This window comes from Hippopotamus amphibius, chromosome 7, assembly GCF_030028045.1.
Source record: "Hippopotamus amphibius kiboko isolate mHipAmp2 chromosome 7, mHipAmp2.hap2, whole genome shotgun sequence".
Taxonomy (NCBI): domain Eukaryota; kingdom Metazoa; phylum Chordata; class Mammalia; order Artiodactyla; family Hippopotamidae; genus Hippopotamus; species Hippopotamus amphibius.
The window spans coordinates 71,834,362-71,862,213 of record NC_080192.1 but is presented as its reverse complement, the minus strand read 5'-3'; the positions used below and the strand labels follow the sequence as shown (position 1 = coordinate 71,862,213).

Here is a 27,852-nt window from a genome sequence, read left to right as displayed (position 1 = left end):
ACTCACCTACTTTGCGGGCTGTGTCTGTGGCCTTGCTGGGCTTGGGGCAATGAGAGCTGGAAAACGGGGGGTGGGAGTGAGGGGTGGGCCATGGGCCTTTTACACCCCAGGGCCGGGCATGGGTGCCTCTCCTCTGAGTCCTTTCCTCTTCAGGCCTCACTCTCCTTGGGTAAGAGGAGAGCCAATCTCTCTGCCAGGAAGGTGTGCGGCACCGTCGTCCATAGTAGCCTCCAACCCAAACATCCACCCTAGAAGGATGAACACGTAAATCGTGTACATTCATACACAAAAGACAATGCTCGAAAGCAAAGAAAATGGATAAACCACAGCCGGCTGCTGCCACAAGACGGGTGAACCTTACAAACATCGTGTGGGGTTCAAGAATCCCCAAAGTGGGCGTAGAGCACGATTCCATTTACAGACAGTTCAAAACAGGCAGATGGAGCAGGCGTGGGGAGGGATGCAGAGGCAGGTGTGCACACAGAGAGCTGCCCTGCCTGAAGTTCGGGAGGCAGCTGGAGGGGCCAGGCAGCGTTCTGTGTCTTGGCATGGGTGTGGTTAGGGGGTTTTCTGTATGTATGTTATACTCACAGTTTCGAAATGTCTAAAATTAAAAAGCCTTGCCACCCCCGCCCCCGCCCCATCCCGGGATGGGAGGGAAGGGGGCACCTGAGACATGGTGAAATTAACAGGTGGAATGTTGAATTTGGGCCCATGAGATGGCAATGCAGGGCTGTAAGAATGACTGTTTTTATCAAACATACCTCGGCTAAACAGAGTCAGTCCAGCAAGGGACGCTGTGCCTTCTCGAGATTCTGCTGACTTCTGGGCTGGGTCTTGGGAGTCCTAGAGTCAGGCCCGGCTGGGCCCAGAGCCTGCTGTGTGATTTTGGCCAAGTCGCTTCCCTCCCAAAGGCCTGCTCCCTCCTTGTCCCAGGAGAATGTTGACTTAGATTGGGGTTTTCCAAACAGAGCTCCTGGGACACCTCTCTGAGCTCCCTGGAAACAGAGCCCATAAAAAGGAGGCTGAGAGGCCAGGCTCCATCCCTAAAACCCCGGTCCTATCCAGCCCTCTGCTTCCCAAACTGGACTTCCACTGCAGGGCTTTATTTGAAGAGGAGATGTCATTGCTAACAACAGACGAACCTGAGCAGGTTAAAAGGCAGCTGGCTGGGAATTCCCTGGTGGTCCAGTGGTTAGGACTCCATGCTCTCACTGTTGAGGGCCTGGGTTCGATCTCTGGTCAGCGAACTAAAATCCTATTAGCCGTGCAGGAAGGCCAAATAATAATAATAATAATAGTAATAATAATAAATTTTAAAAAGACAACTGACTAGAGAAAGTCTTTGAGCTCTCGCCTAGATCCCGGATACTAAGACCATGATGAGGTCGTCCCACATCTCAGCTTTCTCTTCCTTGTGTGTAACATGGAAGGCGCCACCTGCTCCTTGGGATGATACAGGATGAAGTGAGACGATACAGGATGAAGTGAGACGATACAAGCCAAACGCTGTGTGTGATAAAAGTGTGAGTATGGCTGATATATTTTCAATCTTGGTAAAAAGAGGAAGTTCAAGACAGAAAACCCTTCCAGGCTCCAAGGTGGCAATAGCTGCTAACATTTGTGAAGCTCGATAGCCATCCTCCCCTCATGGAACAGGAGGTGAAGCCCAAGGCTCAGACACCAGGCGGTTGGGTCAAGCAGCCAGCTGTAGGTTAGTAACAGGCAAGGCAGCCATACAGCTTTGCACGCCAATGAGCCCCAGGACTCTGGAGACACTTCCCAGCTCTCCTGTTCGCAACTGTGCTCATGGATGAGTTAACGTCATGGAGCCTCAGGCTCACCTGGTGGCACAGTGGTTAAGAATCTGCCTGCCAGTGCAGGGGACACAGGTTCGATCCCTGGGCCAGGAAGATCCCATATGCTGTGGAACAACTAAGCCCGTGAGCCACAACTACTGAGCCTACATGCTGCAACTACTGAAGCCCACACACCTAGAGCCCGTACTCCACAACAAGAGAAGCCACAGCAATGAGGAGCCCGTGCATCACAACGAGGAGTAGACCCCGCTCTCCACAACTAGAGAAAAGCTCGTGCGCAGCAACGAAGACGCAAGGCAGCCAAAAAATAAATAATTTTTAAAAAAAGAGAGAGGAAGAGCTTTAAGCTGCGCTCCTCCTGCTAGAACGCTATCTCCACACACGCAGAGCTTTCATCTGTTTTGTTCTGTGATTTTTCCCAAGTACCCAGCTTGGAAGACACTGAGTGCTCCATAAGTATTTGGTGAATAAATACATAAAGCACTGACATCTCAGTAGGGATTAAATATTGCATTGGTCAGAAAATCTGAGCAGAGGCCTCGGACCAGGGAAGTTTGAAAAGAAGCCTAGAAAAAGGGAAAGGCCTCGGTGTCTAGGAGGCTTGAGAGATTTGGAGGAGGATCAGGGGAAAAGATCTGACCACCAGGTGGCAGTAGCACACACAACCTTTACTGGGTGATGCTTTCCAGGAGGCACCTGAGAGCAGAGGTCTGTCCAGAGGCTACATAGTAGCGGGTCCCTACGTAGATGGAGAGGAGGGCACAGGGCTCCTGTGCGTAGGTGATGTCACTCAGTAGCACAGCAGGAATCTCTGGGTCAGAGAGCTCCAAAGGACAGCAGCAGCTTGAGGGCTTTGTGGCCTGGGGCTCATTCCTGGCTAGCAGATGTTGAGTACCCGTTCATGGGGTATGCAAAGCAGCTGGGCTTGAAATGGCTCAAAATATGCTGCTTTGGGTGATCCTTAAAACAACTGGATGTGGAAACATTGGAGTTAGGCAGTGGTGGACTTCTGAGTTCACAGATCTCGGCCTGAGGTGTAGAAAGCACAGCACCAGGCCAGGATGCAGAGGCCATCCTTGGCTCATGGCGAGAACACTGGGCACGGGACATGGCTCGGGAAGGCCAGGCCTGGGCGGCATGTAAAGTCAGGCTTCTGTACAATTCGGAGCCAGGCAAGGGTGACTGGGAGGCTGGGGGCTCAGGTGAGAGAGAAAACTGTCTAAGAGGAACGCAGCCTTTCTGCCACGTCTAGCCTGGCTCACTCTAAGATCACAGAATGGCAGACAGGCTAATTCAAAATTTTGAAACTGAACACACATGGTTCCCGTCTTTAAGACTTTCACAGTCTAGTTGGGGTTTCCCTACTAACTAGACGGTCACTTTGGTCAAGCAAACCCTTCTTGCTAGACCTCAATTTTTTCATGTAAAAAAGGAAAGGATTAGATAGATCTGTGGTTCTCATTAGGTTCACAAGCAGAATTTTTTTAAAAAATGATGCCAATGCCCGGCTCCACCCCCAGAGACTGGTTTGGGGGTGGCCTAAGGGTGGGACCAGGACATCAGTGTGCCAGGGCCAAGATCCCCTGGACCAGAAGGCTCCTGCCTCAAGGACCCTGAAGAGAAGTCAGCTCTGCTGCTTCCTCAGAGTGACCCCTGCCTGGTATCTGGTGGCATCTGAAAATGCAAAGAAGGGAGATGGTCCTTGACTTCAGAGAAAGGATCCTTACCAAGTCAGCAGAATATTTTGACTCTATTTTAATTTGGGTTGAAGATAGTGTTACTGAACTGAACTTGGGTCCTCTGTTCGCCTGCACATAGTAAAGCCAATTTACTGATACCCGGTTGTGGTGAAGGAAAAGTGCAGTGTTTATTGCAGGGCACCAAAGCAAGGAGTCTGGGTGGCTGATGCTCAGAAGGTCTAAACTCTCTGAAGACCTTCAGGGAAGTGTTTTTAAAGACAGGATGAGGCAATGTTCATTGCAGCACTATTTGCAATAGCCAGGACATGGAAGCAACCTAAATGTCCATTGACAGAGGAATGAATAAAGAAGATGTGGCACATATATACAATGGAATATTACTCAGCCATAAAAAGGAATGAAATTGAGTTATTTGTCATGAGGTGGATGGACCTAGAGTCTGTCATACAGAGTGAAGTAAATCAGAAAGAGAAAAACAAACACCGTATGCTAACGCATATATGTGGAATCTAGAAAAATGGTACTGATGAACCTAGTGACAGGGCAAGAATAAAGACACAGATGTAGAGAATGGACTTGAGGACAAAGGGGGAAGGGAGGCTGGGAGATAGTGAGAGAGTAGCATTGACATATATACACCACCAAATGTAAAATAGATAGCTAGTGGGAAGCTGCTACAGAGCACAGGGAGGTCAGCTTTGTGCTTTGTGATGACCTAGAGCGTAGGGATGTGGAAGGTGGTGGGAGGGAGGCTCAAGAGGGTGGGGGTATGGGGATAAATGCATACATATAGCTGATTCACTTTGTTGTACAGCAGAAACTAACACGACTTTGTAAGGCAGTCATACCCCAACAAAGATGTATTGAAAACAATAAAGACAGGTGAGGGAGAGGGTTATGGGGTGTGTGATCAGCTCATGGACATTCTTCTGACTGGTTGGTGGTGAGGTAACCAGGAGTCAGCATCCTCAACCTTCCGGTTCCAACCCACCTTGGGTCTATGTACCTGTGGTCAGCATGTAGTTAGTTTCTTCCACCTGGTGGGGGTTTTAGTATCTGCAAAACAGCTCAAAGGACATGGCTCAAAATATTAACTATAGCCCTTAAGGAAGAACTAAAAGTCCTTGATTGTATTTAATGGTTACACTATTATTATTTTGTTTTGCTTGATTGTTTTCCTTTGTTTCTGCATTTTCTAACTTCTCTTGTTAAGTTTCTTCTTTGGAACTTGGGGAAGGCCTCAGAGGCCAAAGTTTTTCTATAAATACGTGGCAGGCAGAGGACACAGGAGGGGGGGGTCTATCCCAAGAAGGCCCCATAGACTCCCTATGGGGTTACAAATCTCCCCTTTTCTTTGATACCCCTCAGTCTTGATGAGGGAGAGGTTATGGGACAAGAAATGGAATAAAGTTGTGGATAGAGAGGTTACTCATAAACTCGGCAGAGATACTCAGTTTTAGGTGGGTTTGGTTTCAGTAGAAGAAGCTTTTCTATTTTCTCAGTCTGATTAAGACACTCTGAGCTTAACTTTTTGGGGACATAGATTGTTCTATAATAGTAGGTGTTAAATCGGGGCAAAATTCTTTGCAGATCTTTGGGAAACCAAATAATTTTGTTTTTTCTCTCCATACAGCTATGAAATCTCTAGGTCATAATGGCAAATCTGAATGTGCTTCATATTAAACCCAGCTCTCAGAGAAGTTTGGAGAGAGAGTGAAATACTCTGTGTCTGTTGGGATTCTTAGCCTGAGAAAACTTAAATAGAGGGATGTTCAGCTTTCAAAAGAAAGTTTTGCCTCTGGGTCTGCTGCTGTTACCCAGACTGAGGGGGTTAAACACGCAGTTCAAGAAATGTCCACCGGGGGTCAGCATTTTCCTCAAGATAATTCTATTATTCTCTTTCATCTTAGTTTTGGGAAAAATCTTGAGACAAATAACTATTTCAGTTTATGCTCTCAGGGATGAAGATTTCGTCTTTCAAAGATTCCTTAAGAAAAAGCTGGTTTTTCACTCCAGGGAGAGTTTATTCTCATTCACCCATCAATTGAACTGTAGTTTAGTCCTGATTCGGGCTATTTACATGTAGGGTCCGACCCCTGGCAAGTAACCAGCAAATGTTGTCTTTTATCCATGTCTGTTCTCCAAAGGGTGTGACCTAAGAGATCCTAAGGGTCTTCTTACACCTGCTTCAAAGCCAACATACTGTAGTCTGTTTCCAGCTGAGGACCTCTTAGCTGGATGATGGATTGACACGTGGAATTAACCCCACCCGACCCGCACCTCCAGCCAGGAAAGAACACACACCCACCTTGCCAGAACTCAACACAGGAACCCCAGCGGCATGTCTGCAAGGGAGATGTGCACTTTTTCATGTTGGTGGGTGGTGGCTGGAGCTCTCGATAACAAATAAACAGAAAGGCCAAGACCCTCCTGACCACAAGAAGTGGATCCACAGAGTGGACAGCCTCACCTGCATCCTCTCCCCAGGGAAAGTCCACGCAGAGTCAGATGACTCAGGAAATCTGACTTGGAGTCAGAGCAGAGGAATGATGTTGGTGGCCAGTGAACTCAGAGTGTTGCTCCTGTTACTCCACCTCCACTCTGAGGGTCTCCCTGCAAAGGGAGGGGAGGTCCATGTCCTGGAGTCAGGCACCCCCTTCCATGGGCTATGATGGAGTCACTCTGCCACTTTCTTCTCTCTCCTTGGCAGCATTCCTTATGAGTCGTGGATGTTTTCTTTCCTTTTATCACAGGCCATGTGGCTGGAGCACAGGGACAGGGGAGAGGTGAGCAGAGGCTAGATCCTGCTGGGCTTGGCCAGTGATGGCTAGGATTGTAATGTGTCCTAAAGGCAGGGAGAAGCTTTGGAAACTCTGCACCCTACCTCTTCACCATCCCACACCTTACTCTGGAGGGCCTGCTCCCCTCCTCTGCACCACCTAATTCCTACTCAACTTTCAAATTCAGGCTCTTGGGCAACTTTTTCTGTGAAGGCACTGAGGACCATCCATACCAGCCCACACTAAGCCCACTTTCTTGAAACTTCCACTAGGATTTGTGGTCCAGAACCCTGATTTGCATAGTACTGATGCGGCCTTTCCAGGTGTGCATGTTTTAACCCTCTCCTGAACACAAGGTAGGGACTCAATGTTTTGCATTTTGCAACCCCCAGAGCACTTAGCCACTTACCTGAACCCGATTATAGGTTTCTCCCCTGTCTGGAAGTAGAGCGTTCCTATGAAAACTTTCATAAGCCTGAATGGTATAAAATGAAGAAGCGATTACCTTAGGACACATCTTGCTAACAGATGCACAAGATAAATCAAGATGAAGCGCAGATGCTCACAGACACAGTTCAAGGCTATGGTGCCTTGATGCTGAGATGCTGAGTATAGTTCCTGGGGAAGGAGCTTAGGGGTGCTTAGGTGCTACTCCTGCTTCTGGGGTGCATGCTGCCTCTGTAACGGCTGGCTGCAAAACAAATGCTGATGTTCTTTTTTGCTTTTCTCCTTTTCTCGTAAAAGCAAAAATCCTCTTTGGATTCCATCGGCAAAAACAGGTACTAGGTAAGTCTTTTGTAAAAGAGAAGTGGTGTAAAGCACAAACTTTTGAAAAGTGGGGGATACCTGTAAAACTTATTGCAAACACATTCTGAAGTGTGTTAATTTCATGTGCATTTCCCATTTACTCTTCCCTTTTCTTACAAGACTTCGCCCTGGAGATCTGCCTGCCTTGTTTCATCTTCTTCACTGATACCTCTGCACAAATGGCACGTTATCCGAGAGGTCTTTTTTGACTACCCTGCCTAAAATAGCATTCTATCCCCCAAAGCTACCAGTATCTCTTTCATTCGCTCTCTCTGTGCCCTGTTTATTTTTCTTTCTAGCAATGATTATCTTCTGAGATGTTATGTATTTTCTTGTTTGCTTATTTAAGTCCATTCCCCCACTACATCTCAAGCTCCACTAGGGCAAGGACATTTCCCCACATCAGTGCTTGATTATTAATTCAACAACCTTCTTCATGCAGCAGGAACTCCGTGTCACTTCAGGTGATGGAGACGATGCACAGAGCGCCCCCTAGCGAGCCTAGCCAGGAGTGAAAACCAGTTCAAATACATACGCTAATTGGCAGTGTTTTCCCATAGTTAATTTGTATTTCCAGTTTTTGTCTTCTTTCTTGTGTGTTGTGGGGCGAATTGAGAAAATTACGGTTCCTTCTCCTGGGGTAGACGTGGGGGCCTGCGGAGGTTAATTGGGTGTCTCTATGTCCCTGTTGTGAGAGCCACACAAATCTCAGTAGAGCTACTTAAGTTTCCTGAAGCTCATTTTATTCATTTGGAAAACCAAAATCATAATACTTCTCAGAGTCGTTTGGACAATTAAATAACATATGTGAAAGTACTCTGTATAAAAACTCTCTATAAAAACCGTTTTAATAATGTTATAACCCAAGTGTCTCCAGATGCCTTCAGCCTGTGGAAGCAAAGCAGAACATGCTACCTGAGTGTCGTGGTCCTGATCCAGCTCCTCTGAAGCCCCTCACCATCCATCCCCAGCCAGTATTTCTGGATGACCAAGTGGGGGACCCTCACTCATGTCTGTCAGAACCTTCGCCCCCAGTCTCCCTCCACTTCTCTCCTCTCCTTATCCATCAAGGTCTGTGCCAAGGGCAGTCTCTCCAGATAAGCCCAGAGTCTCCACTTCTCCAGGTGCCCAAGTGGGTTCCAAGAAAGGGAAAGAAAATCTATTTTCCCAGCTCTTGTACCACAAGGTGACACTGTGTCCCCAAATAGCACTCGATGCTGCCCTTATGTCCCCAGTGAAAAACCTGGCCTGTCATCATTTGTTTCAATAATATACACATTCCCAAGGAGAAGCAACATTTTGCAGGTATAGTAAAGTCTGATCCCATTTTAGAGAAGAAACACAAGGAAGCTGTGTGCAGAGATGGGGCCCCTGGTCTTCTGTTCATAGTGCTGCTATGAACATCAGGGTGCATGTATCTTTTTGAATTAGAGTTTTCATCTTTTCCAGATATATGCCCAGGAGTGGGATTGCTGGATCATATGGTAGCTCTATTTTTAGTTTTTAATGGAACCTCCATACTGTTCTCCATAGTGGCCGCACCAATTTACATTCCCATCAACAACGTAGAAGGGTTTCTTTTTCTCCACACCCTCTCCAGCACTTGTTATTGGTAGACTTTTTGATGACAGCCATCCTGACCAGTGTGAGGTGATACCTCACTGTAGTTTTGATTTTCATTTCTCTAATAATTAGTGATGTTGAGCATCTTTTCATGTTGGTCATTATTTTAATTGAGCAGTTTTTTTTTTATTATTGTAGAAGTTGAATATACTCTGAATACGATTTTTTTGTCAGATATATATTTTTATAAATATTTTTTCCCAATTTGGAATTTGTCTATTCACTTCCTAACAGGTTATTTTGATGAACAGAATTAAAAATTTTTTATCAGGTTGTTTATAAGTTCTTTTTATCGAGTTGTAAGAAATTTTTGCCTCCTACAAAGTTGCAAAGGTTTTCTCCTGTTCTCTTCTGGATATTTTACGGTTTTGGTTTTTATATTTAGGTCTATGATCTATCTTGAATGAATTGTTACGTGTGGTGTGAGGTAAGGCACAAGATTCTTTTGATTTCTTTTCTTTTCTAACAGCTTAATTGAAATATTCACATGCCACACAGTTAAAAGTGTGCATTCCAGTGGTTTTTAGTATTGTGATGATTAATTTGATGTGTCAACTAGACTAGGCTAACAGATACGTAAACCCAGATAGCTGTAAAACATTATTTGAGAGCGGGTCTGTGATGGGATTTCTGGAAGAGATTAGCATCTGAGTGGGTAGACTGAGTAAAGGAGACAGCCCTCATTATTGCCAGTGGACATCATCTAATTTACTTAGGGTCTGAATAGAACAAAAAAGTGTAGGAAGGACAAATTTGCTCTTTTCTTGAGCTGAGAGATCCATCATCTCCTGCCCTTGGACATGGGCTCCTCTGGTTCTCAGGCCTTTGGACTCAGACTGGGACTTATACCAATGGGTTCCTGGTCCTCTAGCTTGCAGATGCCAGATCGTGAGCAAATTCCTATAATGAATGAATGAATGAATAATTAAATGCATAAATCCTCTTGGTTCTATTTCTCTGGAGAACCCTGGCTAAAACAAGTATATTTGTGCAACCATCACCAGGATTCCATCATTTTTATCACCCTAAGAAGAAACCCCATATCTTTTAGCCGTCACTCCCCATTTCCCCTCTCCCCCAGTCCTAGGCAACAATTAATCTACTTTCTGTCTCTATAGATTTGCCTATTCCAGACATTTTATATAAATGGAGTCATGCAATATGTGATCTTTTGTGTCTGAGTTTTTTTTTTTGAGTAGCACATTGATATTAATTTTATTAGTTTACATTTTTCCACATTTAATATATACAGTTTAGTTTCATAGTTCTTTAGGAGTTAAGAGCATGAGGAGTTCATACCAAGAATTCTATTTGAAACTATTTTTAGTACAACATTATTATAGTTTATTGTCATGTTTTATATATGTGTGTGTGTATGATTTTATTATACCATTCTAATAAGAAATAACTGGAGAGAAACCCTCAAAATTTTTTTTCTTAAGGTCAGCTCTACCCATGAAATACACTAAATTTATCAGTATTACAAACTTCACATATAAGAATCTTACAACAATGTGGTTTCATTTAGCTTCCCCTCCTGTACTTTGTGTATTTCTTGTCATATACCTTACTTCAGCATGTGTTGTAAATCCCCCAAAGTTTTTAGTTTTTATCTAAATCGTCAGTTGACTTTTTAAAAAATTTTGTATTTATTTGGTTGCACCAGGTCTTAGTTGAGGCAGGCAGGCTCTTTATTTGCAGGATGCGGACTCCTAGTTGCAGCATGCATGTGGGATCTAGTTCCCTGACCAGGGATCAAACTCGGGGCCCCCTGCATTGGGAGGGCAAAGCCTTAACCACTGTGCCACCAGGGAAGTCTCCTGTCAGTTAACTTTTAAATCATTTAATACAAGAAAGAAAATTGTCTTTTATATTTACCCATATATTTATCATTTCCAGTTCTCTTTGTTTCTGTCTGTAGATTCTAATTTTTAACTTGTTTCATTCCTGTCATCCTAAATAACCTCTTCACTTTTCTTGCAGTATGAATCTGCTGGTGGCAAAAACTCTCAGGTTTTGTTTATTTGAAAATATCTTTATTTGGCTTTTTATTTAAAACATGTTTTTCACTAGATACAGAACTATAAGTTAGTAGATTTTTTTCTTTCAGCACTTAAAATTGATGTCCCATTGTCTTTTGGCCTGCATTGTTTCTGATGAGAAGTTAGCCATTATTCCTATCGTCGGGTCGCTGTATGCAATGTGTATTTTTTCCCGTGGTTCCTTATAAGATTTTTTCTCTTTATTTCTGTTAAGTCAGTAAGTGTGAAAAAATCTGAGATTTGATTTTACTCTGCTTGTAAGCCAGCAAGTTAGGATGTCACAGTTTTCACAGATATTGGCAGAAGATTTGAGATAATTTATGACTCATAGCAGTAGGAATATTGGTGCCTAGGTCCCCCTACCCCAATTCCCACAGGGCAACATGATGAGGGCCAGATGTTGCCTGCACCCAGTGGGCCATGCTATAGCAGAGGAACCCCAGTGTTGGAATGCTCTGATCTTATGTAGAAGGTGACAAAGTTGCCCGTCTCCCACCTGGCAAGTAAAGACTGAGGTGTCTCTTCATTCCAGGATAATAGAGATGTTTCCCTATCTGGAACAGATTTATTTATACTCCATTTGGTTATTTTAAAAATAATGGGGATCATATTTCTGCTGAAATTCCCTCTTTTCACCCATTACATCCATCTTTTGCTATAGGTTCTCTAACACCTTTATCATAATTTTCATTTTTAATTCTCTGTCCTCTGATTCCAACATCTTATTTGTCTGTATGTGTGATATTGTGGTATAATAAGAAATACATATTTGGTCTTTGCCCCTGGTTTCTGACACAGAACTCCTAAAACTTCTTGTAATTTCCTGAGTGAGAGGGTGATAGGAGCATCTTTTATTGTAATATTTATGTGTGTGTGTGTGTGTGTGTGTGTGTTTGCCCCCAGTTTCTGAAATAGCTCTGCAGTGACAAAGTTAAAAGGAGGGTTTTTTGTTATTTATAACAAGCAACTTTCAACAACACCTGAGTTTATGTTAATAAGGTGACTTTTGAAAAGCTCCTACTGATGGGGGCTGGTTGCCAGGGGAACCAGTCATGTGATTAGAGGGTTGGAACTATCAGTCCTATGCCTTGACCTCCAGGAAGCAGAGAGGTGCTGGAGATTGAATTCAGTCACCAGTGGTCAATGATTTAATGAATGGTATGCCTACATAATGGAACCCCCATAAGAACCCTAAATAGCTGGGTTTGAAGATCTTCTGGGTTGGTGAACACATCCATATACCAGGAGGGTGGTTGCCTGGAGATGGTAGAGAAGCTCTGCACCCTTTCCCCATGTTTTGTCCTATGTATTCATTACACTTGGTTGTTCCTGAGTTATATTCTTTATAATAAACTGGTGACAGTAAGTAAGGTGATTCCTGAGTTCTGTGGGTCATTCTAGCAATGAACCAGCCTGAGGAGGGGGTCCTGGGAGTCCTCACTTTACAGCCAGGGGGTCAGAAGCAGGGGTAACTACCTGGGACTTGTGATTGGCACCTGAAGTGAGGGGCAGTCCTGTAGGACTGAGCCCTTAGCCTGGGGGGTCTACACTAACTCTGGGAAGTGTCATAATTAAATGGTGGGACACCCTGTTGGTCTGAAGAGTTGGAGAATTGCTTAATATGAGGGGGAAACCCACACATTTGATGTCAGAAGTATTGAGAGTGTAGAGGGAAACAGTTTTCCTTTAGTTAGCAAGTTTTTTTGCTTTCAGTGGGTATATTTTAATTGTTCCCTCCCCCCCTTTGACCACAGTTCACATTTTCTGTTCACAATGTCTACTATTTTTTTTAGTGTTGTTGTGTGGTAGACACTGTGAATGATGCATTGTAGATGCTCTGGATTCCTTTATATTCCTCTGAAGAGTGTCACATTTTTTTCCAGCAGGAAGCTAAGTTACTGGAAACTCACCTTGGTTTTGTGGGGGCTTGGTTTTAGATTTCTCTTGGTTTGTCCCTAATCCTGAGGTATATCCCTTAACCCTGGAATGCAGTCTTAACTCAAGTATGGTCATTCTGAGGTTTCAATGGACAGTCCAAAATGTTTACCAAACCCCTCTAAGATGGCAGGACTTGAGTCCAAATTCCCCAGCTCTAATCTCTGCTCAGCTATTGCTTTCCTTTGGGTGGACTCTTGCCCCATGCGTGTTCACTCAGGAGAGAGCCAAGGATGTGAGGGGAGTGTGCAGACAGATGTTGGACCTCTCCTCTTTGTGTATCCCTCCTGTCCGGGATTTTCCCCCTCGTGGAGTGACCCCTCACCTCCCAGCCCCAGTTTACATCACACCACTGCTTATCTCTCCTGCTAGGCTGCAAACTTTTGGAGTATTTGGCTCACCTTCTATGTCATAGTGCCTAATTGGTGTCTGGCATACATACAGTAGGTGCACAATAAATGTCTGTAGCATTAACAAATGAATTACTAATAAGCTGTAGGATTGCTGACCTAGCATCAGGGGCTCATCCTAAAAAGACAAAGCAGCAGCCTTGTGCGGTGGTGGAGAGCGTGGCTTCTGGCTCCTGATGGTCTCTGTGGCCTTGGTCAGGTTACTTCAACACTCTGTGCCTCAGTTTCCTCATTATATAGAAAGCTTCCTACCTTGTAGGGTGGTTATAGGATTAAGTATTGAGACAGGTAGAGAGCTAGTGCCTGGCATATCGATAACACTCATAAATTAAATATTAGCTGCTGCTGTTGCTTGTAGAGGACCTGCAGCATCCGATAGAGATGGACTTCCCCACGTTGTCAGTCTCTAAGGAAGCAGAAATATCACTGGCTATACTAAAAATATGGAATCACTTAACTTCGATTTTCACATATAGTGCCTTATATGGTTACAGAAATAGAAACCAGAGTGGCATCAAGTGGACATTGAAAAATAAGAGCTTCTTGCCAATATCACTGCATCTGAGGATATGTTTGCGAAAACAAATTTAAGTTTCAAGACACAACTATTTGCCTACAAACCGCCGATCCCCAAACCAGCTAGTGAGAGTTCACCGTAAGTCAACAGTTACAGACAGCTGAAATGCTGAGCTCAAAGAATGCAATTTTTTCTTGCGCCTACGAAAGAACCAGCACAGAATGGGTTTGGAGGGACTCGGATTTTGACCCGGCTCGGGGCGTGCACACGTCTGGGGCTGGCCTGGGTTTCCGGCTGGTTTCTGGGCTGGAAGAGGACACGGGATAGGGGGCTCGGGGTCCCGGCGGCCCGGCGGGGACAGCGCAGGTCGTGCAGGAGGCTCCCGCCCGGCCGGCCCAGCGCCGCCGCCGTCAGACCAGTCGGACGGCTTTGCCCGCCCCGCCCCGCGCCGCCGGCCCGGCCGCCTCCCTCCGTCTCCGCGCCGGAAATCCAGCGCCTCCCGCGAGCCGCGCGCCCGAGCTGGACCAGCCCGGCCCCCCGCGCAGCCGCCGCCCCGCAGCCCCCACTGTCCCCGGCCCGCGCCTGGGCTCCGGGCCATGGGGTTCCGGGGCGGGCGGGTGGCCGGAGCAGGAGACCGGCGGGACACGGGTAAGGGCAGGTGGGGCCCCCGCGCCGCCCTCGATGGGGACAGTGTGCCGCGCACTGGGGGCGCCGCCGAGCGGGGGGCACCTGCGCCGCCGGGAGAGCGGGAAGAGGCTCCAAGGAGCGAGAGCGAGTGTGTGTGTGTGTGGGGGTGGGGGTCCTCAGAATTCAACCTCATCAGGGGGCGGGGCCACGGACAGCAGGGGGCCGCTAGGCTGTGCCCCACTGGGAGAGCCAGACTGACCCGGCCTGGGGTGCGGTGGCTCCACCGGCTCCTCCAGCTGGACGCGGTGCATCTGGGTGCAGGAGGTGCCCTTGAAACCATCCAGCAATGGAACTGGGCGACACCAAGGGCCTACTCCTTCTCTCCCATTGGCCTCAGTGGCCCCTGGGCCGGGGACCCTGCCAGGCCCTCCTCTCTGCTCCCTGCTTGCTGGGAGCCTAGCAGGCCTGGCAGGCGCCCGCCCGCCCGCCCCCGAAGCGCACTGGGATGGAGAACCCAGCTCTACCCCATTCCCTCCGATGCTGGCCCCTCTGCTTGGCCCTTCTGGGTGTGTCTGGTCAGAAAACACCAGAGATTCCTAAGAAGGTAAACAGCGTCTGCTCAGCTGACAAACTCATATTTCCCCCTAGGGTTCTTTCTGGCCCTAGGATTGAGTTTAGCTTCTTTCAGTAAAACCGTGGAGCCAGGGCTGTGAGTTCCTTGCAGGTGTTTTTTCCCACTTTGCTAAGTGTGCTCACCCAGAACCCTGTGTCCGTGGCCTGCATGTCTAGGTCAGGTGGGCAGCATCCACATGAAGGCCAGGGCAGCTGGGAGCTCCACCTGCCTTTGAACCTCATTAACCCAGTCCTTCCCCTGGCTCAGAGCTGATAGAATGTAATTAGCAACTAATTGGATGTCTCTGAGCCCCTCTACATAAGAAACACACCAGGGTCAGGTTTAGATGGCATATAGTGCTGAGTGATTCATTGTTTTCTTCCAGACGTGGTGTTTCCTCTATGTGAGGGGTCTGAAGAAAGGTCATTCATTCATTCATCCATCTATTCATTCAACATGTATTTATTGAGTGCCAACTACTAATCAGGCATGTAAGCACTGGGAATATAGTTGCTCTCATTTACATGAGTTGCGGGAAAGAGAAAATTAGCAAGTAAACAGATGAATCACATTAGTTCAGAGAGTGATAAGTGCTGTAAAAACAAAACAAAGCAGGCTGATGATGGGCATGATCATGAAACAAATCAGAGAACTTGGCCTTGAGCTAGAAAAGGCAGCAAGCAGGCTTTCTAAATGACGTGGGAAAATGGTACCGTCTTCAAGCCCTCAAACTCTGGGGGCACAGGATAGGATGTCCTCTGTGACCATAAGCAGGGATTTATGAGCTGCCTACAAGGGATTAGTGAGTAAAGGATGAGAGGTGAGTAGCCCCTCTGTGGGGTCCTGGGAGTGTCCTTCTTGTTGGGAGGCTTAAATCTCAGGCAGGTGTTTTTTCCCTGGTGATTTAAGCTTCCCCAGAAGACTCGATTCTTCATTCATTCAACAAATACTGAGGGCCTATGTTAGGCACTATTCTGGGTGTTAAGGATACATCACTGAACAAGACAGCCTCTCCCCTCAGAGAGCTTATTTTCTGGTGGAGAGAAATGGACAGTAACAATAACAGCAGTTTTAATATCATGTCAGATAAATGCCATGAACAAAAGCAAGGCAGCTTAAGGGGTTACAAGGTGATGGGGGCTCCTGGGTTCAATAGGGTGGTCAGGACAGGCCATGGTGAGGAACTGGATGTAGACAAAACACAGCTGGGGGAAGAACATTCAAGGCAGAGGGAGTAGCAAGTGCAAAGGCCCTGAGACATGAAGAGGGCTGGAGCAGGATAGGCATTGCTGAACGTGCTAGAGGAATGGGAAGGAGGTTATGGTAGCTCTGGGAGGTGAGCAGGCATCTCTGAGGCTCTCATTAGAGGAGGCAGGGGTGGGGCTCAGCCTGCTGACCGGAGGCATCCGGGAAGGCAGGTGATGCTCTCAGCTGCTGTGGCAGGAACATTTACATGTTCCCAAGAAAGCTCAGGGTCAGGCCTGGAGATTTACACTAGCAGGCGAACAGGCAATCACTGGAGATGGAGAGCGTGTCTCTTGGCAGGAGAGGTACCACTTGCTTTCCTTACACCCAGCATCCATCAAAACAACATGGGCTAAAGTGGGAGGCAGACCCCGAGTTTTCCAAATCAGTAATGACTGGAAACTGCACATGGGGAGAAAAACTGTTGCCTTCTAGGAAAATTCCAATAATCTTTTATTCTTAAAAAGAATGATCTCATTTGTAGGCTCAAAAGAAAAACAGGAGACTGTATTGAGTATGTACTACATGCTCTCCTTTGAGCACCTTATGTGCAAACACAAATCCTCCTCACAGCGTGTCTGTGATGTATGGACTACCCCTTTTCACAGATAAGAAAAGTGAGGCTCAGTGAGCATTAGAAAGTTGCCCACTTTTACACAGCTAGTAAGTGAAGAATCAGGACCTGAATAATCAAGTGGTGCAGTTTTAGAGCCAGGTGCTCTGAGAGAGAGAGAGAGAGAGAGAGAGGTTTTGGCTGAAGGGATGTTTTTCTGCAGTAGAAAGGGGCTCCATGGTATCTCACAACAGGGGGTGCTTAGACGACAGTAGGGCTTATGGGTGCATTCCACTTCTTTTCTTCTTTTTAAGATAATCTTTGCATGGGTTAAAAATTCTTTAAAAAATATTTTGAAAGGTGCTGCTTGTCTGTGTTAAAAGTCTTTTTACAAATGTTCATTCAAACAGCCCTTAAGGAACACAATGAGAAATCCCCCTCCTCCTGGCCTCTGATTCCCAATCCTCTTCAGAGGCTGTTGAGAATACTTGCAGACATGTGTTCTATTTGTAAATGAGCACGTATGTAGTATGCTTTTTTTTTTTACACAAATAATAAGAATACTCACGTCTCTACCTTGTACTCCCCCCCCTTTTTTTTTTACTTAATATACTTTTTCTGATTCAGGACATATAGATACACTTCATCCCTTTTAAATAAATGTGTAATATCCCATTGAATGGATACCGTATTTATTTAGCCATTCCTTTAAGGTCTTCTAAACTGTTTCCCCCTTTTTTGTTTGTTTGCTGTGATAGACAGCTGTGCATTAAGGATACTTGTACCTACGTCTTCTCTCACTTCTGTGACTGTTTCAGCAGGAGAAATACATACATGTGTAATTACAGATTGAAAAGCTTTGTGTATTTTAAAATTTCAGTGGATGCTGCTGGGCGGGTTTCCAAAGCCACGGCCTGACTTACTACTTCCAGGGCTGCGGCCTGATTACTACTTCCGGGGCTGTGGCCTGATTACTACTTCCGGGGCTGCGCGTTTGCTTCCCGGTGGCACCGCCGGCTCGATGTTATGCACTGTTCTTGCCAATTTGACAGACAAAAAGTGGCATCACGTTGTGGTTTTAGTAGGTATTTCTCTATAGTGGGCGGCGTTGTGAGTCTCCTGTATGTTTCAAGCCTTTTGTCTTTTTCTTTGGACTGTTCATGTCCTTTGCCTCTGATTTAACTTGGATTATTGTCTCCTTATTGAATTATGAGATGTCTTATTATGGTTTCCTCTCTGTTCCTTACCTCTCGTCTCACTGACTTCCCTTCACCTGTCCTCCCTACCTTTGTGCGCAGCAGCTAGTCTGATATATTTGTGATGTGTTTGTCCTGGGATCTGGGCTATTTTAGAGAAATATATGACGTTGATTTATATATGCATGTATTTCAAACTTATATACGTTGTATTTTGCTACAAATCATGATCTTACTTTTAAAACCGCTGCTATTTTTTAAGAAGATTTATCTGGCTGCTGTCTGGACACTCGATTTGTTGCTTCCTATTGCTGCACTGCATTCCGTGGCTGGGATTATGGAATTATTGTAATGGTTGATTCTTATTGGCCTGCTCTAGAAGGCTGGTTTGGAGAAATGGCGTGATGGGGGTGAGCATTGGAAGATGCAGAGGGTCGGGTAGGTGGAAAGGAGGATGGGGAAGGGAACAGAGCTGAGCAGGAGCAGGGCATGAGGACATGCCAACGTGTGAAAGTTCCAGGAACATTCAGGGGAGCCCGATAGACTAGGGGCGTGGTTCAGGGCGGGCATGTGTGGTCCTAGGAGAGGCTGGGGGTCTCAAATGCCAGTGTCTGGCTTTCCCTAAAGGGGAGAGGCAGTGGGGTGGAGGTCAATCAGGAAGGATTTTGAAGGTCAGGAATGATCTCCGGGAGGAGAATTGGGGTGGACTGTGGACCTGAATCTGAGAAGCAGGGGAGGTCCTTGGGGTTCCCCAGATGAGGAGCAGTAGGGCTTCCAGAGAGGGAGAACCAGCAGGAATGGGTGCTGGAGGCATGAACGATGCCTGCTAACTTGGGAAACCTGGCAGATGCAATGCACAGACAGGACCAGAGGGCAGGCCTGGGTACAGAGATGGGGAGGCACACTCATGGGCATGTGGACAGGTTATCGGGCACCTACTGATTCTGAAGTCCTGCTCATTGGCAGCTAGGACTTGGGCTAGGGAGGGTTCATGAACCTTCAGCAAGTGGGTAGGAGATGAACATGTGGGAGTGAGTGAGGTCACCATGGGAGAGCATTAAGGGCAAAAGAGGCCCCACTGGGAAAAGCCTCGGGGAAGCTGCACAGGGAGAAGTGGATGGACAGGCTGGGCCAGTGAACAGGCACGGATGCACTTTCGAACTCTGCCCTTTGCTGGCTCCACAAACTCAGGAAAGCATCCTTTCAGCATGGGAACCTGGGTAGGGGTGGGGCAGGGGTCCTTATAAACAAGGATGGCCAAGGAGGGGTCCCCTACCTTCTTGGAGGAGGTTGAAAGGGCTGAGACAGACAGGAAGGAAAAGGCCTCAGGAAGCACAGGTGTGCAGGGCTCTCTACTCAGGGAGGAGCTCGGGCCCCAGCACTGTTCCTGCTGGAAGCTGCCTAGCCAGTCTTCCCCCTCTGTCCCTGTGGGCAACTGTTGATAGACATGAGCGACTCCAGCTGGCACAGAGAGGGCACTGGGGAGCCCAGGGCTTTGCTGCTCTGGGCAGGCTTATGTGTGGGCACACCAGGGTAACACTGACCTTTCGGAGGGCCCCAGGAAATACCTTGCTCTGAGTTTTGTCTCCCTCCTTCACTATGTCAGCGTATACCTGATCTTTTTTTTTTTTTAATTTATTTTATTTTTGGCTGTATTGGGTCTTGGTTGCTGCACGTGGGCTTTCTCTAGGTATGGCAAGTGGGGCCTTCTCATTGTGGTGGCTTCTTTTGTTGCAGAGCACGGGCTCTAGGCATGTGGGTTTCAGTAGTTGCAGCTTGTGGGCTCAGTAGTTGTGGCTCGTGGGCTCTAGAGTGCAGCTCAGTAGTTGTGGTGCACGAGCTTAGTTGCTCCGTGGCATGTGGGATCTTCCTGTCCCAGGGCTCGTACCCGTGTCCCCTGCCTTGGCAGGCAGATTCTGAACCCCTGGCCCACCAGGGGAGCCCCACCTGCTCTCTTTTTTATGTAACACTAGAGCGTTGCTTTTTCTGCCAATTTTGGGCCTGAATTTCCTATTCATCAATCAATGGCTGATGATGGCTAATTAGCACTTTAAGGAAGATCCCCCAGTACTTCCTCCAAAAGAGTAAGTGCTTGAAAAGTTGGATTCAGCCGTACAAAGTGTCTACTCATTTACATAGCTTGTCATGATTTCTGACATGTTTTCCACCTATACTATGTTATTTCATATTTTTCCTTGAACACACACAATTTGAAAAAACAACATGAAGTAGGCATTGTTTATTTTAGCGTGATCCTTAGCAACAATATCTGTGAAATCATGGGGTTTTAATGCATATTCAAATACATACTTAACTATTAAAAATGTTTATTATGTGTACCATATGCCTACTTGGGCAAACACAGCTTTAGATTAGTGGATTCATGGAGGAGATAATCTTTGCTATGTGGGAGGGGGAAAAAAACTTTTCCTCTACCCTCTAAGATTTTGTCAGTGGGACCTGCGAATTAAACTGGCGAAAGATTAACAGTAGAAAAATTTTATTGGCCTACACGTGGGAGCCAATCAAAGAAGTAGCTAGCTTGTTAAAGAGTTAAAGGTCTTATATACCTAAATTAGTAGGGGAAATGGAGCGGGGAGAAAAAGCCTTCTCTGGGAAAAACAAATAGATTTCTTTCCCAAAGACAAATGGGTTTTGAGAACGAATGAAAAATGAGAAGGTAGTGATATTGTTGGTCTCTACAGGTATGAGAGTTTTTCCAGTCTCCTTCTGGGCCATAAGTCTCTCCTAGAGAAGGGGTACAAGGTTAATGTTATTGAGTTCTCCCTTCTGGGAGTAGATGTGCCCTGCAGAAGGAATTTATGGCAGCCTTATTTCTCAGAAGCTGCTGCTTTTAGTCAGATAAGGAAAGCTCTGAGAAGGCTTCTTACTGTATCTGTCAAATCTCACATGCCTTCATCTCAGACTTCATACAGGTTCTGGGGCTCCAAGTAGGTCCCTACACCAACATCAGAGAGGTCACCCTGCAGCCAGTTGAGAGGGATCAGAAGGAACAAACACCCACGCAGACCCCCTTCACCCCCGCCGCCCGCCATCACATGAATCCTCCACTGGCCACCAGGGGGGTGGGAGCAAAGAACCTCCCAGTCTTTAAAGTGAGCAGAGAGATTCAATCATTATTTAATTCAACAAAATTAATTTATTATTGCTGATGACATTTTTTTTTAATATTTATTATTTACTTGGCTGCACCAGGTCTTAGTTGCAGCACATGGGATCTTTTAGCTGTGTCATGCAGGATCGAGTTCCCCAACCAGGGATCTAACCCAGGCCCCCTGCACTGGGACCGCAGAGTCTTAACCGCTGGACTACCAGGGAAGTCCCCATATATATTTTTTAATTGCAGAACTTTTAATTCAAATTATCCATATAAAATATAGAATACCAAAACTGCAATTTATCCTTATATTAATTTTATCATATACCAGCATCTTTTACGATTGTATATTTATTGTAAATTCTCTAATTACTTATCTCACAGATTTTCAAGCTTTATTATAAAATGTCTTTCTTTAGTTTCATCCCTAACTTGTGTACCCAATAATAAATTTGGTGGTTGTATCAAATATATATTTGATGGTGGTTGTTCCCATACATATTTATTTTTAAACAGCAGGTACACACCAAAAAACCACAAAGAACTTAAAATCAAGTCTATTGTTGCCACACACAGATAGCCACTATCAACCAGTGTTTCGGTATTTCATTGCCTAAATCCAGACATTTAAAAAAGCTGACCATACTGAATATATAATCAAGTTTCTAACTTCATAACATGCCATGAGAATCTTTCCACTTCATGAAATACTCTTCAAAAACAAGATAGTTAAAGGTTGCTGAGGTTCACCCTATGGCTTTATGGCTATACATGTCGTGATTTAATTTATCTGGTTCCTGGTAGATGCTGAGGTTGTGAGGATTTTTGCTTTTATAAGTATCTTAGTGCACATGTATTTCAGTAGATGTTTGTAAGCATCTTCTGGGTACCAAGGGGGCTCAAGGACAGAGGTGAGTAACTGCAGAGCTCTGCTCTCTGCTTACCTGACAAGGACAGACCCGCAACAAGTGGCTGCAGGGAAGATGCGAATCTGGAAACGCAGGGTGGTGTTGGGAGAGAGCAGTTGGGGCCGGACTTTGGTGCCAAAGAATAAGAAGGCCAGGGAGCAGTGGCCTGGGCACCTGTCCACAGGCCAGGTAGGGAAGCCTCCTAAGGTTACTGTACCCACCACGGAATTGCGCAACCAAGTCCAAGAGATAGAAGCTTGTCACTCACTTTCATAATAATCACTTCCTTCCCTTGCCTAGGAAAACAAGGGGGTGATGGCGTTACCACTGGCCCATGGCCCCTGTCCTCATTGCCCTGCCTCTGGGAGACCTCTCCCTCCCAATCTAAGACCACGGGACTTAGGAGACACCAGGGGCCCCTGCCATGGACTCGGTCCCTAGAAGCCCTGACCCTGGCCCTCCCTCCCAGCTGTTGGCCAGAGGGACTGTCACCATCTAATCTGGCAGAGGAATATCTAGGAAGGCAAGTGTCCTCCTGTCTGTCCTCCCTGAGGGCCCAGGCTTGTGGAGGCCTGAAAGCGAAGAGGGAAAAGGGCATTTTCTGGAGGAAGGAGCATGTGACTGCCTTACTCCCAGGTCTCCCTAAAGCACGGAAGCTCTACAGAGACAAATTCAGGGACATGGGGGCCCAGTGAGGTGCTTCTGGCCTCGGCTTTCCCCCTGCCTGGTAGCTGGTACCCCCGGAAGGATGGCAGCGAGCTCTGTGAGCATCGGATTTTTCATAAGCTTTGCGTTGTAGGAATGAGTTCAGACAGGGCTGTCAGTAGCCCTGCTCGTTTGAAAAGCAGTCCTGCTGCTTCATATCAGCAGCGTGTAGATGGCAATGGGGCAGAGCAGAAAGTGCGCTTGGTTTGGCAGTCCTGGGTTCAAGTCCAGCCTGAGTGACTGCTGGGACCCTCGGTCTCCTCACCTGTTCTGTGGCATGGAGTTTGGGGATACTGCTTGTAAAGGGCCTGGTGAGTGTCAGGACCTGTGGGCCCTCTGTGGAAGGTAGTAGAAGTCAGGTTTCCATTCCCTCCCTCTGCTGCCTCCCGCCTCTCACCCCTCTGCCTCTCAGGAGGGCAGGCTGTGTGCTGAAAGCCCCAGAACTCCTCTCCTGGAAGGTGGGCTCCGCTCGCTCATTTGCGCTCCGTTTGTGAGATGCTGCCTCCCCACCTGTGTTGAGCAGCTTCCTCTGCGGGCAAACAGGAAGTCACTCACCTCGAGGGAGGCAGGAAGGCGCTGCTTGGCAAGGCTGCCTGCCCCTGGGCTGTGGTTGGGTCAGGAGGCTGCATGTCTGCTGGGCCCTGGGGAGGGGGACGATGGGCGGGGACCCCCAGAAGTGGGAGGGGGCAGAAAAGATCAAAGCCCACCGCCAGCAGGGGCTCTGGGAGCAGGAGCTGGTTTCCTTGTGTCTGCCCACACTGAGCCTGTGCCTGTGGACTACCCCCTGCCCCCCAATCCAGTTCTGCTCCTTGCATCTTGGGAATGAGGTAAAAGTTCTAGGAGGTGGAACAGAGTTAGTGGCTGCAGGAGTCAGGGAGTCTCTTCTTAGAGTTTGCTGTAAGCAGGAACCACCCCCTGGCCACACCCCAAATCCCCCCAAACACACACACCAGACACATACAACACCCGCTGCCTGCGAGGAGAGGGGAGAGGCAGACTCCGTTTTCCATGGTGTCGCTTGATGTGATCAAGGGACGGAAGATGAGCAGCTTTGACTCATTCATTCATCAGAAGGTTTTGGAGCAGTTGCGAGCCAGGCCCTCTGCTGTACAACCTGCGTAGCAATAGAGGCGAGTGGACCAGTCCTCGCCCTTGAGAAGTCCACAGTCAGGGAAAGGATGGAGACTCATAAATACACGGAGGAGGCGGGTCACTGGTGCCTGGCCTGACCTGCAGCCTCTCAGCCCCAGGGAGCCCAGCACGCCCAGGGGCCCTGGGATGCTGCAGAGCCGGGACTAGAGGGGGCGGATCCCCGTCCTGGGCTCCTAATCAGTCCTCATCTCATGGTCGCTGGGCTTACGCCCCCATCATGCCTCCACCCCCCACCCCCCGCTTGTCCGTAAGCTCCGTGTGGCCTCATTCGACGGTCACTGCGCTTTATCTTCCTCTACTTTCTAGCTGTGTTTGACACAACCGACCACTTCCTCCTTCTGAAGTTATCTTTCTCCTTTCTTGTCTTTGGTGACGACACACCCTCTCACTGTTTCTCTCACCTCCTTGGCAGCCCCTGCTCACTTTCCTCTGCAGGCTCCTCCTGGGGAGGCTCCGCTGGCCCCCAGCACAGGCCACCTTCCTGCTGTGTCACACACAAGCTCCTTTCTCCAGCTCTCCTTCCTCCCATCAACTCCAGGTGCCAGCTACTCCTGCTTGAGTATCTCGCAGAAATCTCAAACCTAATATTTAGTTTTTAATTATATCTTTTTAATTTTAACCTTCCAACATATTGTTGTTACTGCTTTAGACAGTTTTCATGTTTACTGCATCTTTACCACTCTTTGCTCATAATTTCTTCTTACAGCTCAGACCTTCCAGCTGGGAACATTTTCTTTCTTCCTAGAGTATATCCTGTGGAATTTTCTTTAGTTTGGGATCACACTCTCTTAGATTTTTTGTATCAGAAAATGTCTTTATCTCATCCTTGTTCTTAAAAGGTGTTTTCACTATGTATGAAATTCTGGGGTGGCAGTTGTGTTTGTATCACCACACTGAATATTTTATTCCACTTTCCTCTGGCTTCTATCATTTAAGTTAGGAATTTGCTATCAGCTTAATTTCCAACCTAATATTTAAAGAATGAAACTCTTCGTTTTCTCCTCTAAGCCTCATCTCCCCAAATCTTTCCCATTTCAGCAAATACCATTACCGCCCATCCAAGCTGCTCAAGCCAGAAATCTCGAAGTTGATCTTGATTTCTCTCTCATCACATAAGTGGCAGATTCTACCAAGCATCCCCAATATAGATCCCACATCCTCTGTCTCACCTTCTCTGCTACTTCTGCCCCACTCCAAGCCACTGTCCCGCCTCCCTTGAGCTGTCCCAGAGCCCCTGCCTGGTCTCCCCGCTCTCACTGAGCCCTCCACTGTCTGTTCTCCATGCAGCAGCAGGCGATCTTAAAAATAAATACACCTGTCACTTCCCTGCTTAGCCCTGGGAACCCCATGGGATCCAGCCCCATCCTCTTCTCCCACCCTCCGCAGGGCCAACTGCACCAGCCACGCTGGCTGGCTTTCTGTTCCCCTCACTCCTGGAGACCTTTCCGGTCTCAAGTAAGAAATCAGACATGCAGTTTCATCTGCCTAAAATGCCACCCCATGCACTCCCCGTGCTGGCTCCTCTTCACAGGGATGTGGTGCTCCTGGTCTCCCCTGCAGTGAGCTCCCCACCTGCTCACTTCCCTCTCTCCCCACCCCTTCCCCCGCCAGCATGCGTCACAGTCTATAATCACACGTTGATTATGATTACGTCCCTGCTTGTTAAGTTTCTGTCTGTCACGTGATTCAAAGCTCCTGAGGACAGGGGTCCTGTGTTTTGTTCCTGACGGTCAGCAGCTTCTCGCATTGGGACGGCTCGGAGCTGGTGCTGGCTGAGCCATGGCCACGTGCCACACGCCCTGTGAGGCTGGAGGCCTCAGGGACGGTTTGCCTTTAGGCCGAGGTGACTTTAGGTTTCTGGCTCACCTGGCTGGGCACAGTGTTGTAAAATCCTCCACGCAGAAGGAGCAGCTTGGGGAAGGTAATGAACCGGGTTTGTGTTGCACTGACCTTGCGCTCAGCCTGCCTCTAACATTTGTCAGCCCCAGAACGTGAACAGCGGAGCTCCCCGCCACCTCCCGCCCCAAGGTGTGTTTGGATATGTCAGTGTTATAACACGGCACGTGATGAACTGTTCTATAACGTATGTCCTCTTTTCCTGCCTCCCATTTTTATGACAACCTAGAGACCCAGGTTTGGACTGGAATTCTCTGCTGAATGTGGCTGCTGCATAGAGCCTACCCCATCTTTAGCCCCTTCCCTTTTTCTTCCCCAGCCTGGCTTGGTACCACACATGCATGGAGGAGGGCAGCCCACTCCCAAATCCACCCCATCTCTCTCTGTCTCTCCCCCTTGCCCCAGGTCTGGGGCTGCACAGGGCAGTGATGCAGTGTCCCCAGGGAGGGGAGAGGCCCTGTGGGCCCAGGAAGCAGAGAATCCCAGGCTCCTGGGTGCCCAGAGTGTAGTGGAGAAAGGTAGGCACGTTCCAGGCCATCGGACTCCTTGCTCTGTGTGTGTGTGTGTGTGTGTGTGTGTGTGTGTGTGTGTGTGTGTGTGTGTTGGGTGGGGGGATGCAGCTGGAGGAGGGCTCTAGCTGGAGCCCCGCCCTCTGTGCTGTGGGCCAGGCTGGCCTGGGTCTGAGGCCCTATGATTATGGGCCTTGCAAGTGGAGGAGTCTTCTGGGTGGTCAGATTTATGAAGACCGAGCTGAGGATGGGGCACGGGTCTTTGGACCCTCAGCAGGGAAGCTGGTGGTCAGTGTGGCTGGAGAATAGATTGTGCAGAGGGAGGAGAGGATGGTATGCTGAGTGTCGTCCCCCCAGCCTCAGACTCAGGCTCCTGGACACCTGTGTCCTGCAGACATATGTTGGGAATTCAGCCATGGGAGACGGATGACAGTTGGTTCATGGGGTCAGATGCTGTGAGTTCTAACCACAGTTTTGTGATTTCCCAGCTGTGGAACCCTGGGTCGTGGCTTAACCTCTCTGAGCCTGCCTCTGGATCTGTGTAATGGATATAGTAACGCTTCCTAATGTAGGTGAGAGAGGTGGCTCAGGGGCTCTTGGAGGACCCTTTGTCACTTCAGGACAGTTGTACCAGGTGCCTTTATTACTTATATAAGACATAGCCACACACACATCGAGGGACGCAGAAAAGTTGCCAGCCCCAGGGCCTTCCCGAGTTTCACTGGGTGCCCTGCAAGGAACCAAGAGCTGGGCAGAGATGAGGACCTGGGGACAGGACCGCAGGGAGGAGGGGTGGGGCGTGCTCACAGTCCGGGGCGCGGCGCCTTCCTCTTTCTCTCTCCCAGGCCCCTGACTCTGGGCCGTGGAGGGTGGAGGCCCCCTGGGAGCAGGGCCGCGGGGCCGGGGACCAGAAGCGCTGGGCCTGGGAGTGGGGGCTCTCGTCTCAGGACAGGAAGTGTGAGGTGCAGAGCCGCTGGGGAGCCTCGGAGGCCCTGGGGGCGCAGGGGGGTGAGTGTGGTGAGGGGAGCGGAAGTCGGAAGCTGCAGGCGCCACGTTCACCGCTCACGGGGCAGACGGACCCGGCGGCAGGACCGCTCCTGGGGAGCCGGGCCCACGCATCCCTTCCCGGGGCCTCTGGAGGTGAGCACGGTGGGCCCGCGTGGGGCGGGGGCTGGGAGGGTGCTGGGGGGCAGGGGATGCGGAGTCACGCGCGGGCTCTTGTGGCGGCTGCTGGGGCAGGTGGGCAGGAAGGAGGGCTCTGTAGGCCTCTGCGTGTGCGCCTGCTGTGCGCTAGGCCTTGGGCTGTAGCCCCATCCTCTCTCCATCCCCCTCCTCCGTCAACGCGCCCCCTCCCAATCTGGCCCTTTCTCTGATTCCTGCTCTGGCTCCCCCTTACCCCAGGCTTCCCGGAGCCCCTGGGGCTCTGCAGTCATGAAGGGGCCAAAGAAGCCCCTTCCTAAAGCTCCCGCGAGCCTCCCCAGGTCCCTGGTGACTTCTGTGACTGGTACCCAGTGGGGACTTTTGTGGCCAGAGGCCCCACGTGAGCCTTGACCCCTCGACCCTGGAGAGGAGGAGGCCATTCGGGCTGGGGCTTTGGGGCGGGGGCAGCTTTGGGTGTGGTCACCGCAGGAGCTCAGACTCAAGCCTCCAGCCCCGTGTTGCCTGCAGGCCCCCGGCCGTGGGGCTGGGTTAGGGG

The 27,852-nt window shown here is 48.3% G+C and overlaps 1 protein-coding gene across 6 annotated transcripts in view; it reads left to right on the top strand.

Annotated features, from left to right (window-relative positions):
* Positions 1–14,097: 14,097 nt before the first annotated feature.
* The window catches only part of PSD4 (pleckstrin and Sec7 domain containing 4), a 37,164-nt gene continuing 23,409 nt past the window's right edge, over positions 14,098–27,852 (top strand). For 3 of the 6 annotated variants that reach the window (XM_057741436.1, XM_057741433.1, XM_057741432.1), the window contains exon 1: positions 14,098–14,282. The gene's annotated coding sequence lies outside the window, so the exon portion shown is untranslated. Of the gene's footprint in view, positions 14,283–24,137; positions 27,297–27,852 lie in introns of those variants that run through there. The other 3 variants (XM_057741434.1, XR_009054652.1, XM_057741435.1) reach the window with 3 other exon arrangements.